We start from the raw sequence: 14409 nt of genomic DNA, 5'->3' as shown, positions 1-14409 counted from the left end.
TGTTTACTATAAATAATTCTTGGTATTTTTATTACTGAAGCATCTGGAGTCCTTCGGTATGATCTAGGTCTGCAGGCTGCTTGCTGCAGTACAGAGCAGAGTGAAAAAGTTGGAGCACTAAAAAAATAAAAGTGATGTATTATTGATCAGTTTGCTAACTCTGCCAATCCAGCGGCCCAAGGGCTTTTTTCTTGGCTTCTTAGGAAAGGACATTTTCAAGCAGGAACTTGATGGATGTTTGATCCTGCTGGGGTGAGCTGTGATGCTGAAGACATCAGGAAGATGCTCCATTGACCTTCTCATTGCAGGCTACTGCCAAAGAAAGCATCCTTCCCCAGGCAGGTATGATGAGTAAAAGGAAGATAACTTGTGAATTTTTTGAAAGTGAGAGTTCTGTTTGAAGTAATTGGACTGGAGATCTGGCAGGGTCACATCTGGTAAGAGGCAACATATCAAGATCAACAGAGTGACTATGCAGGAGGACAGTCTTCAGACAAAATGTCTTCAGGTAAGCAGTGTTGCAAACCAAAATAAGTGATACATTTTCTAGTTAGAATAGACTAGACTAGACTAGACTAGAATAGAATAGAATCAAACAGGTTGGAAAAGACATTTGTGAGATCATCAAATCCAACCTATCATCCAACACCATCTAATCAACTAAACCATGGCACCAAGAGCTCCATCCAGTCTCTTCCTAAACACCTCCAGTGATGGTAGTTGTAGAGAGCAAGAAAGTCTCCTCTGAGCCTCCTCTTCTCCAGGCTAAGCAACCCCAGCTCCCTCAGCCTCTCCTCATAGGGCTTGTGCTCCAAACCCCTCACCAACTTTGTTGCTCTTCTCTGGACACATTCCAGCAAGTCAACATCTTTACTAAACAGAGGGGCCCAGAACTGAACACAGTACTCAAGTTGTGGCCTAACCAGTGCAGTGTACAGGGGCAGAATGACCTCCTGGCTCCCGCTGGCCACACTGTTCCTGATACAGGCCAGGATGCCATTGGCCTTCTTGGTCACCGGGGCACACTGCTGGCTCATGTTCAGACTACAACATATTTGAAGAGGCCAAAACCAAAGGTTGTTTCAAGTAAGAGACATAATAACATATTCATCTCTGTTGAGAAACAAGCAGTATAAAAGACACAACAACTTAAATCAGTCTCGCAAAAAAAAACAAAAGAGAAAATGCTTGGGTGACCTTATATCTGCTTCACAATACCTGAAGGGTTCTGACCGGAATGCTGGACAGCGACTTTTCATGTGAGTGTCTAGCAACAGGAGAAAGGGGAATGGTTTTAAGCTGAAGGAGAGTAGGTTTACACTTCTGAGGAAGAAATTCTTCAGTACCAGAGTGGTGAGAGTGTTTAGCATGGAAAAAAGGAGGCTCAGGGGTGACCTCATTGCCCTCTACAACTACCTGAGGGGTGGTTGTGGCCGGGAAGGGGTTGGTCTCTTCTCCCAGGCAACCAGCACCAGAACAAGGGGACACAGTCTCAAGCTGTGCCAGGGGAGGTTTAGACTCAAGGTGAGGAGAAGTTCTTCACCGAGCGAGTCATTCGTCATTGGAATGGGCTGCCCAGGGAGGTGGTGGAGTCACCATCCCTCGAGGTGTTCAAGAGGGGATTGGACGTGGCACTTGGTGCCATGGTCTAGTCATGGGGTCTGTGTTGATAGGTTGGACTCGATGATCCTCGAGGTCCTTTCCAACCTAAATTATACTGTGATACTGATACTGTGAATAGGTTGCCCAGGGAGGTTGTGGATGCCTGCTTCCGGGGGTTGCTCAAGGCCAGGCTGGATGAAGCCATAAGCAGCTGAGTCTCATTGAGAGGTATCTCTGCCTATGGTGGGAAGGTTGGAGTAGAACAGATCCCTAAGGTCCCTTTGAGCACAAGCCATTCTGTGAAAAACATGTTCCTTCCATGGGTATGTTTTTGTATGTTATCCAGCTAGTGCTTAAAGCTGGCACAAGTGAAACAAACTTTCTCATCTCTTAACTTGTGTCTGAGCCAAGCTAACGTATTCACTTTCTTGTTTTGCTCTGAAATAATGTCTTGAACCCAGCAAAATATACAACCCAATTTTTCACACAGTAATACTTTTTCTTTTTAACAGGAAAGAATAGTTGTGTTAAACATTTTTCTTACACTTTTCACTTAGAAACCTTCCTCCCTGGACCTGGTTTCCTTTATAGTTCAACTACTCTTCCATCTGTTAAATGGCAAAAAATTTTACTGATTTCTCTTAAGAGGCAATGAATGGATCTGCTTAATGCTTGGAAAATTATCAGTGCCATGGATCTGATTTTCAGGCACGCTGTGTAGCTCTAATTCCAAATGACAGTAATAGAACCAGCAGACATTCAACAGTAAACATGGAGATCTTTGTTCCTAAGTTAATAACTGTGGGAGAAAAGCAGATAATAATTTCAAATTGTGAAGTTTTTCCCCCACATTTTTTAGCTATATTACAAATTTTAGACTCTCACTTGAATTACAGACACATGGATCAAGATGTGGCTTGTATCCCAAGGAGTTACACTTGCTCCTGCATTTTAATCTTGGGCTGTTAAAGCCTTGCCAATAACATCAAAGGTCTTATGCTTCCATTCATAATTAATAAGCAAATATTTAACATAGGGTTGTCAGTGGATAATAATACTAGATTGTACTTCATGAGTTTAAAACAAAAGAGACAAAGACTAATCCTTACTAGTATCTTAGAATCATAGAATCAGTCAGGGTTGGAAAGGACCACAAGGATCATCTAGTTCCAACCCCACTGCCATGGGCAGGGACACCCCACACTAGATCAGGCTGGACAGAGCCTCATCCAGCCTGCTCTTAAACACCTCCAGGGATGGGGCATCAATCACCTCCCTGGACAACCCATTCCAGTGCTTCACCACTCTCATGGTGAAGAACTTCCTCCTCACATCCAGCCTGAATCTCCCCACCTGCAGCTTCATTCCATTCCCCCTAGTCCTATCACTCCCTGAGATCCTGAGCAGTCCCTCCCCAGCCTTCCTGTAGGCCCCCTTCAGATCCTGGAAGGCCACAATTAGGTCACCTCAGAGCCTTCTTTTCTCCAGACTGAACAGCCCCAACTCTTTCAGTCTGTCCTCATAGAAGACGTGCTCCAGCCCTCTGATCATTGTGGCCTCTGATCATCCTCTTAGGAGATTTTGCAGGCATCTAGCAGGCTGGAAGATATCTGAACATTATCTCCAAAGAAAAGATGAAAGATTTTCCCAGCATATTGATCTGTACCTGAACATGAATGATTAATACAGGTTCATCTGGGCTTCTTTAGATAACATCCATGAAGCAGCCTATGATCTCATATGTCATATCTATTGATAGATTGATAGCTATATATATATAATTACTTTTATCATATGTCAGGTCAAGTTATAAGTTATCTTCAAGTCTTGGCAAAAAGGAAGGTATAGAGATGCCAGAGTTCTAATTTATGTGTTTCAATATTTACTCATTTTTATTTTCAGTGTGAATCTCTTTCCATCTTGTCTCATTTTTCACTGAGACTCATTTGATAGATACTATCATTTCCTGAGTTTTCCTCTGTATTGGAAAACTGTCTGTGTTATCTGAGATGTATTATGGAGAGAAGGCTAAGTCCCCATTACTTTGCTTAAAATAGGCCCTTATTAATGGGTTGATTTTTTTTTAAATCCCTTTTTCCTTCTAGTGTAAGTCAAAACAAAACTTGAAGTTGACTAGGAATTTGAACTGAGGAAAAAAATGAGGACAAAGGGTGTTTCTTGCAAAGCAACAAGGACTTGTCTCAGTGCCTTAGCTGAGCAGCGGAGACTTCATGTTTTCTAGGGAGAAGGATAAGTAAAATCAGTGCATCTCAAACAGCATCCCTTAAAACTGATGTGTTAAATAATGTAAATAGCTACATTAATCATCTTTTCTGCCAATTTGCATGTGTATTTCTTCCCAGTGTACCTTCCAAACAACTCTTTTCCCTATGCTATCATTTCTGTCAACTAAAACTCCCTATGCTGACAGAATAATTCTGCTTTCATTGCCATGCACAACAGATTGCTTTTAATGCCTAGATTACTTTTCCAGTCTAATACATAGGAAAATAGGTGTTCTGAAAAGCTTTCAAAATAAGTTTGAAGACTTGCAGCCAGCTCAAACTGCAATGAGTGTGTTGGTGGCTTTTGTAAGGAAAGACACCTAGCAGCTGAATACTCTCATAGCTGCCCAGAAGTCTTGCATGGCATTTTACATCCTGCTTCATACTGGTGGTGCAAAAACATTAAGTCAAAATGATTATAAATATGTAATCTATGTAATTTGATATGTCAGCTTGAAACATCACTGTCATATTCTGGATGAAGCTGCTGCTTTTGTGGCATAGTTGCATTTCTATCACAGTAATCTACTGCAAGCCAATAACAAAAAGCAAGTAAATATGGAAATTATAATGCCTGAGGAAAACCTGCCACACGCAATACAGTGATAACCAGCTCAGATAAAAAAGAATTCAAGTGAAGAAAGAATTAATTCTGTTCCCTTGTTTTTAAAGCAGGAAAAAGAAAAAGGTGATAACTATCTTGCAAAGTGATGGAAAGCCCAAAGGCCCTCTTGTTGCTGGGATCTGCACTTATCTTTAGGATGCTGGATGGTAAATTCAACCTACATCTAACTAACATCAGTAAAGTGATGGCTTGTTACCAGGGAGATCTGGGCCTGCTGCAAACTTGTGTCCAGGCTATTTTTTTACTGCACTTGCCTTGCATGTGCTCCAAGTTGTCCAGCCTCATATTAGCTGCATGTCAGAAATCATTAGCCCTGATTGTGCTTTAAGTGAATCCCTGTTCTGAGGTAGCTCAGACAGGTGTCACACGGGTGCCCCTCCACTCACACAGATCAAGGGAATTTGGTGCTGCAGTTTGTTGTTCTCCCAGATGCAGCTACCTGTCATCCTGCCAGTGTAAACCTGTCCTGCTGCTGCACTAGCCCTCTTCACCCTTGCTTCTACAAGTAACATTTCTTTGCTTTTCTTCCTCTGCCTGTGAAGAGCTTGGGCCTCATAACAGAAGAAATTGTGTTGCCTGGGTGTAAGAAGGTCCAGAGCAATTGCATGCCTTATGTTGTAATACTGAAAGCACTGTCTGCACATTCAGGTGCATTTGTGTTTTGATCTGCAAAGTGCTGACAACTGAACCACTACCCAGCAAAATGGTTCAAGACAGCTGGCTGTGGGGGTCTTTTTCAAGAGAGAGATAAAATGTTGTGCTTATTCATGGTAATATCATTCATGTTCTCTGTACATTCCATCTCAAATGGGAATGAATCACTTCTTTTTCATGATTGTGTATCATGATTCACAATAAACCTAGTGCAAGGCGAAGCAGCTGACAGCTTGATGGTGGTATCACAAATAAAGCTGCAGATGCATCCAGCTTAAAAAGCTGGGATTTTTTTTAATCAGAGGTATTTGAATTTAATTCTCCAGAAAATGAAATTAAATTTATTCATCACCAGCATGGACCAGCTTAAGAACAAGAGAAGGCATGAATTACTCATATTTTCTTCTGGGGTTTTTGGTCAGACTGAACAGTTAGGCTTAGGCTTTGCATAGCTGTCTGCCTATCTCTCTGTCACCATAATGCATGAGTGCTGTGTTTTTTCAAGGCAGAGGTTACTCCTAGAGACAACATCTTGAAGAGAAACTTAGCCACAAGCAATATGTCGAGTGAACAGACATTTCACAGAAGTGATTGTGTCTTGTCCTGCTCAGGACCCTTGAATTGGAAACATAAATCCACTGGGATGAAATAAATTTATAGCTCAGAAATTAGTGTGCCACATTTCATTAGGACCTGTGGCTGCTTCACTGTCCTTTTCATTACATCTGTGATGTGCAGTTGGAAATCCAAAATGGATCATGCTGGCATACTGCTAGAGTGCAGCACTGTCTGACAAACCACTTAATAAATGCCATGAAGGAGTGACATACAGCCTGCTCCTAAAAGAGCTTTCACCAGATGCCAAGAAAAAAAATCTGCATTTGCTTGATAATAGGAAACCATAATGATTTTCTTGTCATGTAGTTTTTCCTTCACCAAGCTGAATATGGCTGCTTGTATCTCAGTAAATGACTGTTAAGGTATTAGCCAAAGCTGTTGACTTTCTGGCCCCTGAATGTCACTGGCTGTAAACACTACATGTTTTCAGTGGATTCCAATAATCGTATGGAAAGAGACATCACTCTTGTTGGCAATAAATACAATAATAATCCTCCTTAGTGAGCACAAGAATGAGCTATAGTTTTGCTGATCAGAATATGCATTCCCATGGGCCCCTCAGTTTAGGAAGGATGTTGACTTGCTGGAGCATGTCCAGAGAAGTGCAACGAAGTTGGTGAGGGGCTTGGAACACAGGCCCCTATGAGGAGGGGCTGAGGGAGTTGGGGCTGCTTAGCCTGGAGAAGAAGAGACTCGGGGTGACCTTATTGCTGTCTACAACTACCTGAAGAGGGGTTGTAGACAGGCAGAGGTTGGTCTCTTCTCCCAGCTAACCAGCACCAGAACAAGAGGACACAGTCTGAGGCTGCACCAGGGGAGGTTCAGGCTGGAGGTCAGGAGGAAGTTTTACACGGAGAGAGTGATTGCCCATTGGAATGGGCTGCCCGGGGAGGTGGTGGAGTCACCATCACTGGAGGTTTTCAGAAGGAGACTTGAGAAGGTGCTTGGTTGCATGGTTTAGTTGGTTGGGTGGTGTTGGATGACAGGTTGGACACGATGATCTTGAAGGTCTCTTCCAACCTGATTTATTCTATTCTATTCTATTCTAAATGAACACAGCATATGGGTAGGACAAAAACCTACTGAATTGGAAGAGGAGTTTGGGATGGAAAAATTAGAATAAACTCTGAAAGTTAATCTATACTGTAACAGTTCAGTAATTAGCTCACAAGAACACTGTAGAGTTCTGGCAGCTTTATGTAAAGACTGTGTGTAGGCTTTGCTCATCAGCTATAAGGAAATGGTATTCAGAAAAGTTTGCTATTATTTTTAGATAAATTAGTAAAGATTCCTCATGGCAATTTATTCAGGTTTTCATAATGTTCTCTGTCTTAAAATATGCACACTAAGGACCCTGTAAGTGCTTTTGTTCAATATGTCATTTCAGGAAAGGATTACTTGAGGCTGTGCCAACTGACTTTGCTACAGCCACACTGAAATAATTATTCAAATATCTTCACAGGAAATCAGTGAAATCCTCCCACCCCTCCATTTTTACCATTCATTCTATTTTCATGCATCAAGCCAGCTTATGTCATGGTGCTATTTCAGCCATTTCTCTTCTCTCGGGCGGCCAGCACTACAACAAGAGGACACAGTCTCAAGATGCACCAGGGGAGGTTTAGGCTGGATGTTAGGAAGAAATTCTTCACAGAAAGAGTGACTGGCCATTGGAATGTGCTGCCCAGGGAGGTGGTGGAGTCACCATCACTGGAGGTGTTTAGGAAGAGACTGGATGGGGTGCTTGGTGCCATGGTTTAGTTGATTAGATGGTGTTGGGTGATAGGTTGGACTTGATGATCTCAAAGGGCTTTTCCCACCTGGTCTATTCTATTCTATTCTATTCTATTCTATTCTGTTCTGTTCTGTTCTGTTCTGTTCTGTTCTGTTCTGTTCTGTTCTGTTCCGTTCCATTCCATGCCTGCATGTATGTAGTTCTACTCTGCAAGCTGATGCTGTAGCTGAGAAAGTTGTATTAAAAAGCTAAGTTAAAAATGTCTTGTTTAGAGGAGTTGGATATTTTTGTGTAATTTCAGCCTAGTGAGGTTTCCAGCTCAGACAGATGAAGATCACTTCTGCTGGGTGTAATGGGAACGTTTTTTGGAGGCACATGAAGATGATGCTCCAAAATACTCTGTTGAAGACTTAAAATAAGCTAAGAGGAATGCCATGTTAATCTGTCCATGTCCTGAGAGAGAAAACCAGCACATGCACAGAGGCTCTACCATCAGTACCACAGGGGCAAACACTTGTGAATTTAAACTTGCTACCTGTCAGATAGCTTTGGAAGGTTTTTCTCTAGGGACCAAGGCTCTGCATTTTTTCATGACAGCATTTCTGACAAACGTGGGGCTTGCACCATGCTTGTGAAGCTCTAATCACTTTTTCAGTTATACTTCAGATCCCTCGGAACAGCATGGAAGCCATCCCTTTTAAATAATTCCCTATTGCACAGTTCAAAACTTTGGAGAATCACCTGGGAAGGTCTCCATCTGGCAACAACCCACTAATTAAAGACTTACATGTATTGTCCAGCTTTTTGTATAATTAAAGCGCTCTCTTCTGCTGTAATATGGGTAATAATATTATGTGGATAGTCCATTATGATGAAATAGCTTTTCTTATAGAAACATCTCTTCCAAACTCTTACTTCCCTAGGTCTAATGTGATTCCTTTTTTAATTCTTTACCCCCTGTCCCCCTTCTTTTCCTGTATTATAAAGCTGTTGACTGAGTTCAGAATTCTAAAACTGCAAGTAATTTATCCTAACTACATACTCTCTTCTCCCCTCCCCCTCCTTTATTTCTGTCACATGCAAAAGGATCTTTTCATAGAATCATAGAATCAATAATGTAAGACCTCAAAGATCATCAAGTCCAACCTGTCACCCAAGACCTCATGACTACTAAACCATGGCACCAAGTGCCATGTCCAATCCCCTCTTGAACACCTCCAGGGACAGTGACTCCACCACTTCTCTGGGCAGCCCATTCCAATGGATAACAACTCTCTCTGTGAAGATCTTTCTCCTCACCTCAAACCTAAACCTCCTCTGGCACAGCTTGAGACTGTGTCCTCTTGTTCTGGTGCTGGTTGCCTGGGTAAAGAGACCAAGCCCCACCTGGCTACAACCTCCCTTCAGGTAGTTGTAGAGAGCAATAAGGTCTCCCCTAAGCCTCCTCTTTTCCAGGCTAAACACTCACAGCTCCCTCAGCCTCTCCTCATAGGGCTTGTGTTTGAGTCTTCTCATCAGCCTCATTGCCCTTCTCTAGACATGTTCAAGAGTCCTAATGTCCTTCTTAAATTGAGGGGCCCAGAACTGGACACAGCACTCAAGGTGAGAATGTCTTCTCTATTTTCTGAGCAATACTCCTTGTACTCTGCTATCAGAATTGAGTACCATGAGTCTGAAAGGGATCTGAGAATATAATGATATTGTAGTATTCAGGGGTAAGAGGAGAAAGCACATTTGACTTTTCTGTCTCTGTGTTAAGGCAATTACCTTCCACTCTCCAGCAAACAGAACCCAGGGCCCTATTCTCCTGCTTGCTAAAGGAAGCTGAAAAGGGTATTTGTGCCTTCTTTCGTTTTTTCCTTCCACTGTTTCCTCTGAAGTACTTCCTCCTTTGTTAAGAAGTTATTTTTACCTGACATACCCTTTATATATATCCCCTAAGGACTCAGCTAAAATTGTCTAGTAGTTCAGCCAGCTTTTTCCTGTTGTGATATTTAACCTTCTTACTCGCCTAACTTGGTGGCTAAGCTGTTACTTTCAACTTATCAGACTAACTTATTTGTATTTTCTTTTGCCCTTTTTTTTGGGCTCTGTTTTCTATAGAGCCATGTTTCAGCCTTCATAATTAATTAAAGGAATAAATCTGTTTCGGTTAGGCCAAATTCCATTATAAACCTTCTGTTTAGCTCCTAATAACTTTGTTTACAAAAGTGAATCTGCCTTGAAATTTTCCTAGGCTTACTTTTTTTAATAAAGACAAAGGACATTTTAAAAAGCATTTTGAGAAACAAAAAATGTTTAAAGGGCTCTCAGTTTTTAGAATAGAATAGAATAGAATAGAATAGAATAGAATAGAATAGAATAGAATAGAACAGAACAGAATAGAATAGAACAGAACAAACCAGGTTGGAAGAGACCTTCAAGATCATTGTGTCCAACCCATCATCCATCACTGTCTTATCAAATAAACCATGGCACCAAGCACCCCATCCAGTCTCCTCCTAAACACTTCCAGTGATGGTGACTCCACTACCTCCCTGGGCAGCCCATTCCAATGGGCAATCACTCTCTCTATGAAGAGTTTCTTCCTAACATCCAGCCTAAACCTCCCCTGGTGCAGCTTGAGACTGTGTCCTCTTGTTCTGGTGCTGGTTGTTTGGCAGAGGAGACCAGCCCCCACCTGCCTACAACCTTCCTTCAGGTAGTTGTAGAGAGGAATAAGGTCTCCCCTGAGTCTCCTCTTCTCCAGGCTAAGCAATCCCATCTCCCTCTGCCTCTCCTCATAGGGCTGTGCTCCAAGCCCCTCCCCAGCTTTGTTGCCCTCCTCTAGACACATTCCAGCAACTCAACATCTTTCCTAAACTGAGGGGCTCAGAACTGGACACAGTACTCAAGGTGTGGTAGTATTCAAGGTGTGGTACTTTTGATAAGTATCTGAATTTAAATTGTGCAACTGCAATTCTACTTCTTTTTAAGAGGTTGCCATTTTCCAAAGAATGTGAATGATGAATTTTAAGATGAGAATATATGGAATGAGCCTAGGAAGTTTCTGTGACATAAAGGACAGGTAAGCCATTTAGATGTTTGAATTGCTTTAAAGGTACTTGGTTTGTGATGTTAGCCTACTAAATATGTTGTTCCTTTTCAAATCCCTTACTCTGAGACTTTATACCTTTATACCTGCTGCACTCTAGCATATTGAAATGTAGCACTTTGAACTGTTGACTTAACGATGGACAGGCCTCCCTGTGCTGGGAAATGTTAGAATAGGAGAGGGAGAGGGAGAGGGAAAGGGAGAGGGAGAGGGAGAGGGAGAGGGAGAGGGAGAGGGAGAGGGAGAGGGAGAGGGAGAGGGAGAGGGAGAGGGAGAGGGAGAGGGAGAGGGGAGAATTAACCAGGTTGGAAAAGACCTTTGAGATCAAGTCCAACCTATCACCCAACACTATCTAATCAACTAAACCATGGCACTAAGTGCCTCATCCAGTCTCTTCTTAAACACCTCCAGTGATGGTGACTCCACCACCTCCCTGGGCAGCCCACTCCAATGGCCAATCACTCTTTGCATGAACAACTTCCTAACATCCAGCCTAAACCTACCCTGGCACAGCTTGAGACTGTGTCCTCTTGTTTTGTTGTTGGTTGCCTGGGAGAAGAGAAAATTAAGTCACAGATGGAGATTTGTCCAAGAAGGCGGCAGTCCTGAGCTTGGATCACACTGATTCAAATGGGGGGGGCGGGGGGGAGAAAAAATATAGTTCTGCTGAATGAAACAATGGAAGTATGAAATAAAACCCATTTCTATTCACACCAAAGCTTCCTACCATGTGTTTGAAAAGTCTGATTGATTCTTGGGGAAAAAGACAGAAAAAAAAAGATAAAAAAGAAAAGAAAAAAGGAATAAAATTCCACCTTCTGCAGTGTTATCAGGACTTTAAAACAATACACCTCAAATCTATTGGAAAATAAGCAATTTCACTGTATTCTCCTTCTTCAGATAATGCAATGTAATAGTTCTAGAAATGCAAGTACCAGTTTGAGCTATGATTTCTTAAAAAATGTTCCCTACCACCTAAGTAGCAATATTTGTGTTAAATGATGCATACTTAACAGTGTCATGTTTAACAGGATATCATGAGATGTTGTACCAGAAGGTAAAATATCATGAAATAACTTTGGTTCTTTCAACAATTTATTTCAAACAGAGTTTCTAGAAACATAAACCTGCCAACAATATTTTTATGCAATATATTTATTTTATCAACAAATGCAGATGTAACGTGGAGCAATAAAATTTCTCGAGGAGAAACATATCCCATTACCTGAAAGTAAAGTATTACTACTATCATTAGTGCTGCTCCTATTGTTAGGAGTTACAAGTTTGCAGATGACACCAAGTTAGGGGCAGATATTAGTCAGTTAGAGGTTAAAAAGGCTCTGCAGAGGGACCTCGACCGACTGGACAGATGGGCAGAGTCCAATGGGATGGCATTCAACAAGTCCAAGTGCCGAGTGCTGCACTTTGGCTACGGCAATCCCATGCAGAGCTACAGGCTGGGGTCGGAGTGGCTGGAGAGCTCCCAAACAGAGAAGGACCTGGGTGTGCTGATTGACAGCCACCTGAATATGAGCCAACAGTGTGCCAAGGTGGCCAGGAGGGCCAATAGCATCCTGGCCTGCATTAGGAATAGTGTGGCCAGCAGGAGCAGGGAGGTCATAGTGCCCCTGTACTCTGCTTTGGTTAGGCCGCACCTTGAGTACTGTGTCCAGGTCTGGGCCCCTCAGTTTAAGAAGGACATCAAAACACTTGAACGTGTCCAGAGAAGGGCAACAAGGCTGGTGAGAGGCCTTGAACACAAGCCCTATGAGGAGAGGCTGAGGGAGCTGGGATTGTTTAGCCTGGAGAAGAGGAGGCTCAGGGGTGACCTCATTGCCCTCTACAACTACCTGAAAGGTGGTTGTAGCCAGGAAGGGGTTGGTCTCTTCTCCCAGGCAACCAGCACCAGAACAAAGGGACACAGTCTCAAGCTGCGCCAGGGGAGGTTTAGACTCGAGGTGAGGAGGAAGTTCTTCACCGAGCGAGTCATTCGGCATTGGAACGGGCTGCCCAGGGAGGTGGTTGAGTCATCGACCCTGGAGGCGTTCAAGAGGAGATTGGATGTGGCACTTGGTGCCATGGTCTAGTCATGGGGTCTGTGTTGATAGGTTGGACTCGATGATCCTCGAGGTCCTTTCCAACCTAAGTGATACTGTGATACTGTTACTATCTGACATGGAAGATGAATGGTGAAATATGTCCAACCTCTGTGGGCTGAGAAAAGAAAACTATTGAAAGAAAAAAAAGAAGGAGACAGAGGAAAAAGGAAAAGGAAACCTACCTTTTGGGTAGCAGCTAGAGCTTTTAATGGAAAAAGTTATTTTGACAGAAGAGTCAATTGAACAAGACAAAGAGTCTGAATGTCCCTAAGTCTGGCCAGAAGTGCAAATTGTTTGGAATTTCAAAGAACTAGGTTAGATTTCAAATTATATGAAATGGGGGGGTGGGGAAGGACAATTTTTGCAATTTCATCTTTTCTCTTTCATATCAAAACTTCAGTCCCTCGACCGTCTCCAATAGATGGATATCAACTCTTGGTAGTCATGGGAAGGAAAGTCTTTATTTTCAGGACTTCCCAAGGATTGTTTTCAATGGGAAATTTCAGATGCTGACATCTGGTCCTGTAGGTGTATACATAGGACATAGGTATTCAGCCTCATTCTTGAGATTCAATTAATCTACTAACAGATCAAATTCTCCTTCCACATGGTTCTATGCCAAGTGACTCAGAGCTGTGTGGTAGCTGCAGGAAATCTGCCCCCCAGGGTTGGGGGCAGCTGCAGAAGCTGGGCATGCATGGGTGCTCAAGATGCAACCCAAGCAAACCACCTTCTTTCAGCTCTCATACACATACAGCCATATGGACATTTTGCCTGTGGCTTGTCAGGCTTGTCATTACCCATGATTTAATAGATGGGTGCTAGGCAGGTTAGCTATTATTTCAAAACAGAGAAGATTCAGGGCTTGAATCCCCAGCTACATAAAAAAGGGTAAAGAACTTTGTCATATTTGCCCCACCCCAGTTCTCCACACTATGCAATGAAAGATTAACAAGCAAAATTAATAATATATAAAAAGACCCAGTATTCAATCCCACAGCCTTTCACTGGTGATTGACCTTGCAGTAGGAGCAATCTGTGATGGATGATGTTTAAGGTGAATTACACAGAAACTGTCAGCAAAGAACTGGCTCAAATTCTCCTTTCCAGTTTTCAAAATTACTTACAAAAAGCCAAGGCAAAGACAGTAGTCAAAGTGCAAAGAATTTTATGTATATGTACATAAATGTTACACACAACTGTAATGCATGGTAACTGAAGACTGCAATTTGCATTGCCACTTTTCTCTATAAGTAGTTCTGCACAAGCTGTGTTGGGTTGTTTTTTTTTTCCCCTCCTGACAGCTAGACTCCTAAAGGAAGGCTGTCTTGGAGTTACTGAAGCCAAATGGAAGTAGGTTATCTGAAATGGCATGGCACAGCAGTGTCCATGTAATGCATATAGGCCTATTTACCCTGTAGTAGTAAATGGACTGCTCTAATTGCTGTTGTCAAAGTCTGCAGATCTTTACTTATGCTAAGGAGTACCTTTTTCTGTGAGTAATCACACTGAATTTAAACAGGAACTTCTGTAGAATAATATGACAGAGCAAGTGATTAAAATCTTAACAGGGAAATATAAATATTGTATAGTAAAGCACAATGAAGTAGACACCTGTATGGTACCCAAGATGTGTAAAACCATAGACTGTAAAACCAGAGACTGTTTGCAGCAATAACTAAAGCCTACACCATATA

The sequence above is a fragment of the Melanerpes formicivorus genome, unplaced genomic scaffold (assembly GCF_026170545.1).
Source record: "Melanerpes formicivorus ecotype bairdi unplaced genomic scaffold, bMelFor1.0.p_v2 SCAF_5, whole genome shotgun sequence".
Lineage (NCBI taxonomy): Eukaryota > Metazoa > Chordata > Aves > Piciformes > Picidae > Melanerpes > Melanerpes formicivorus.
This window is presented reverse-complemented; position numbering follows the sequence as displayed.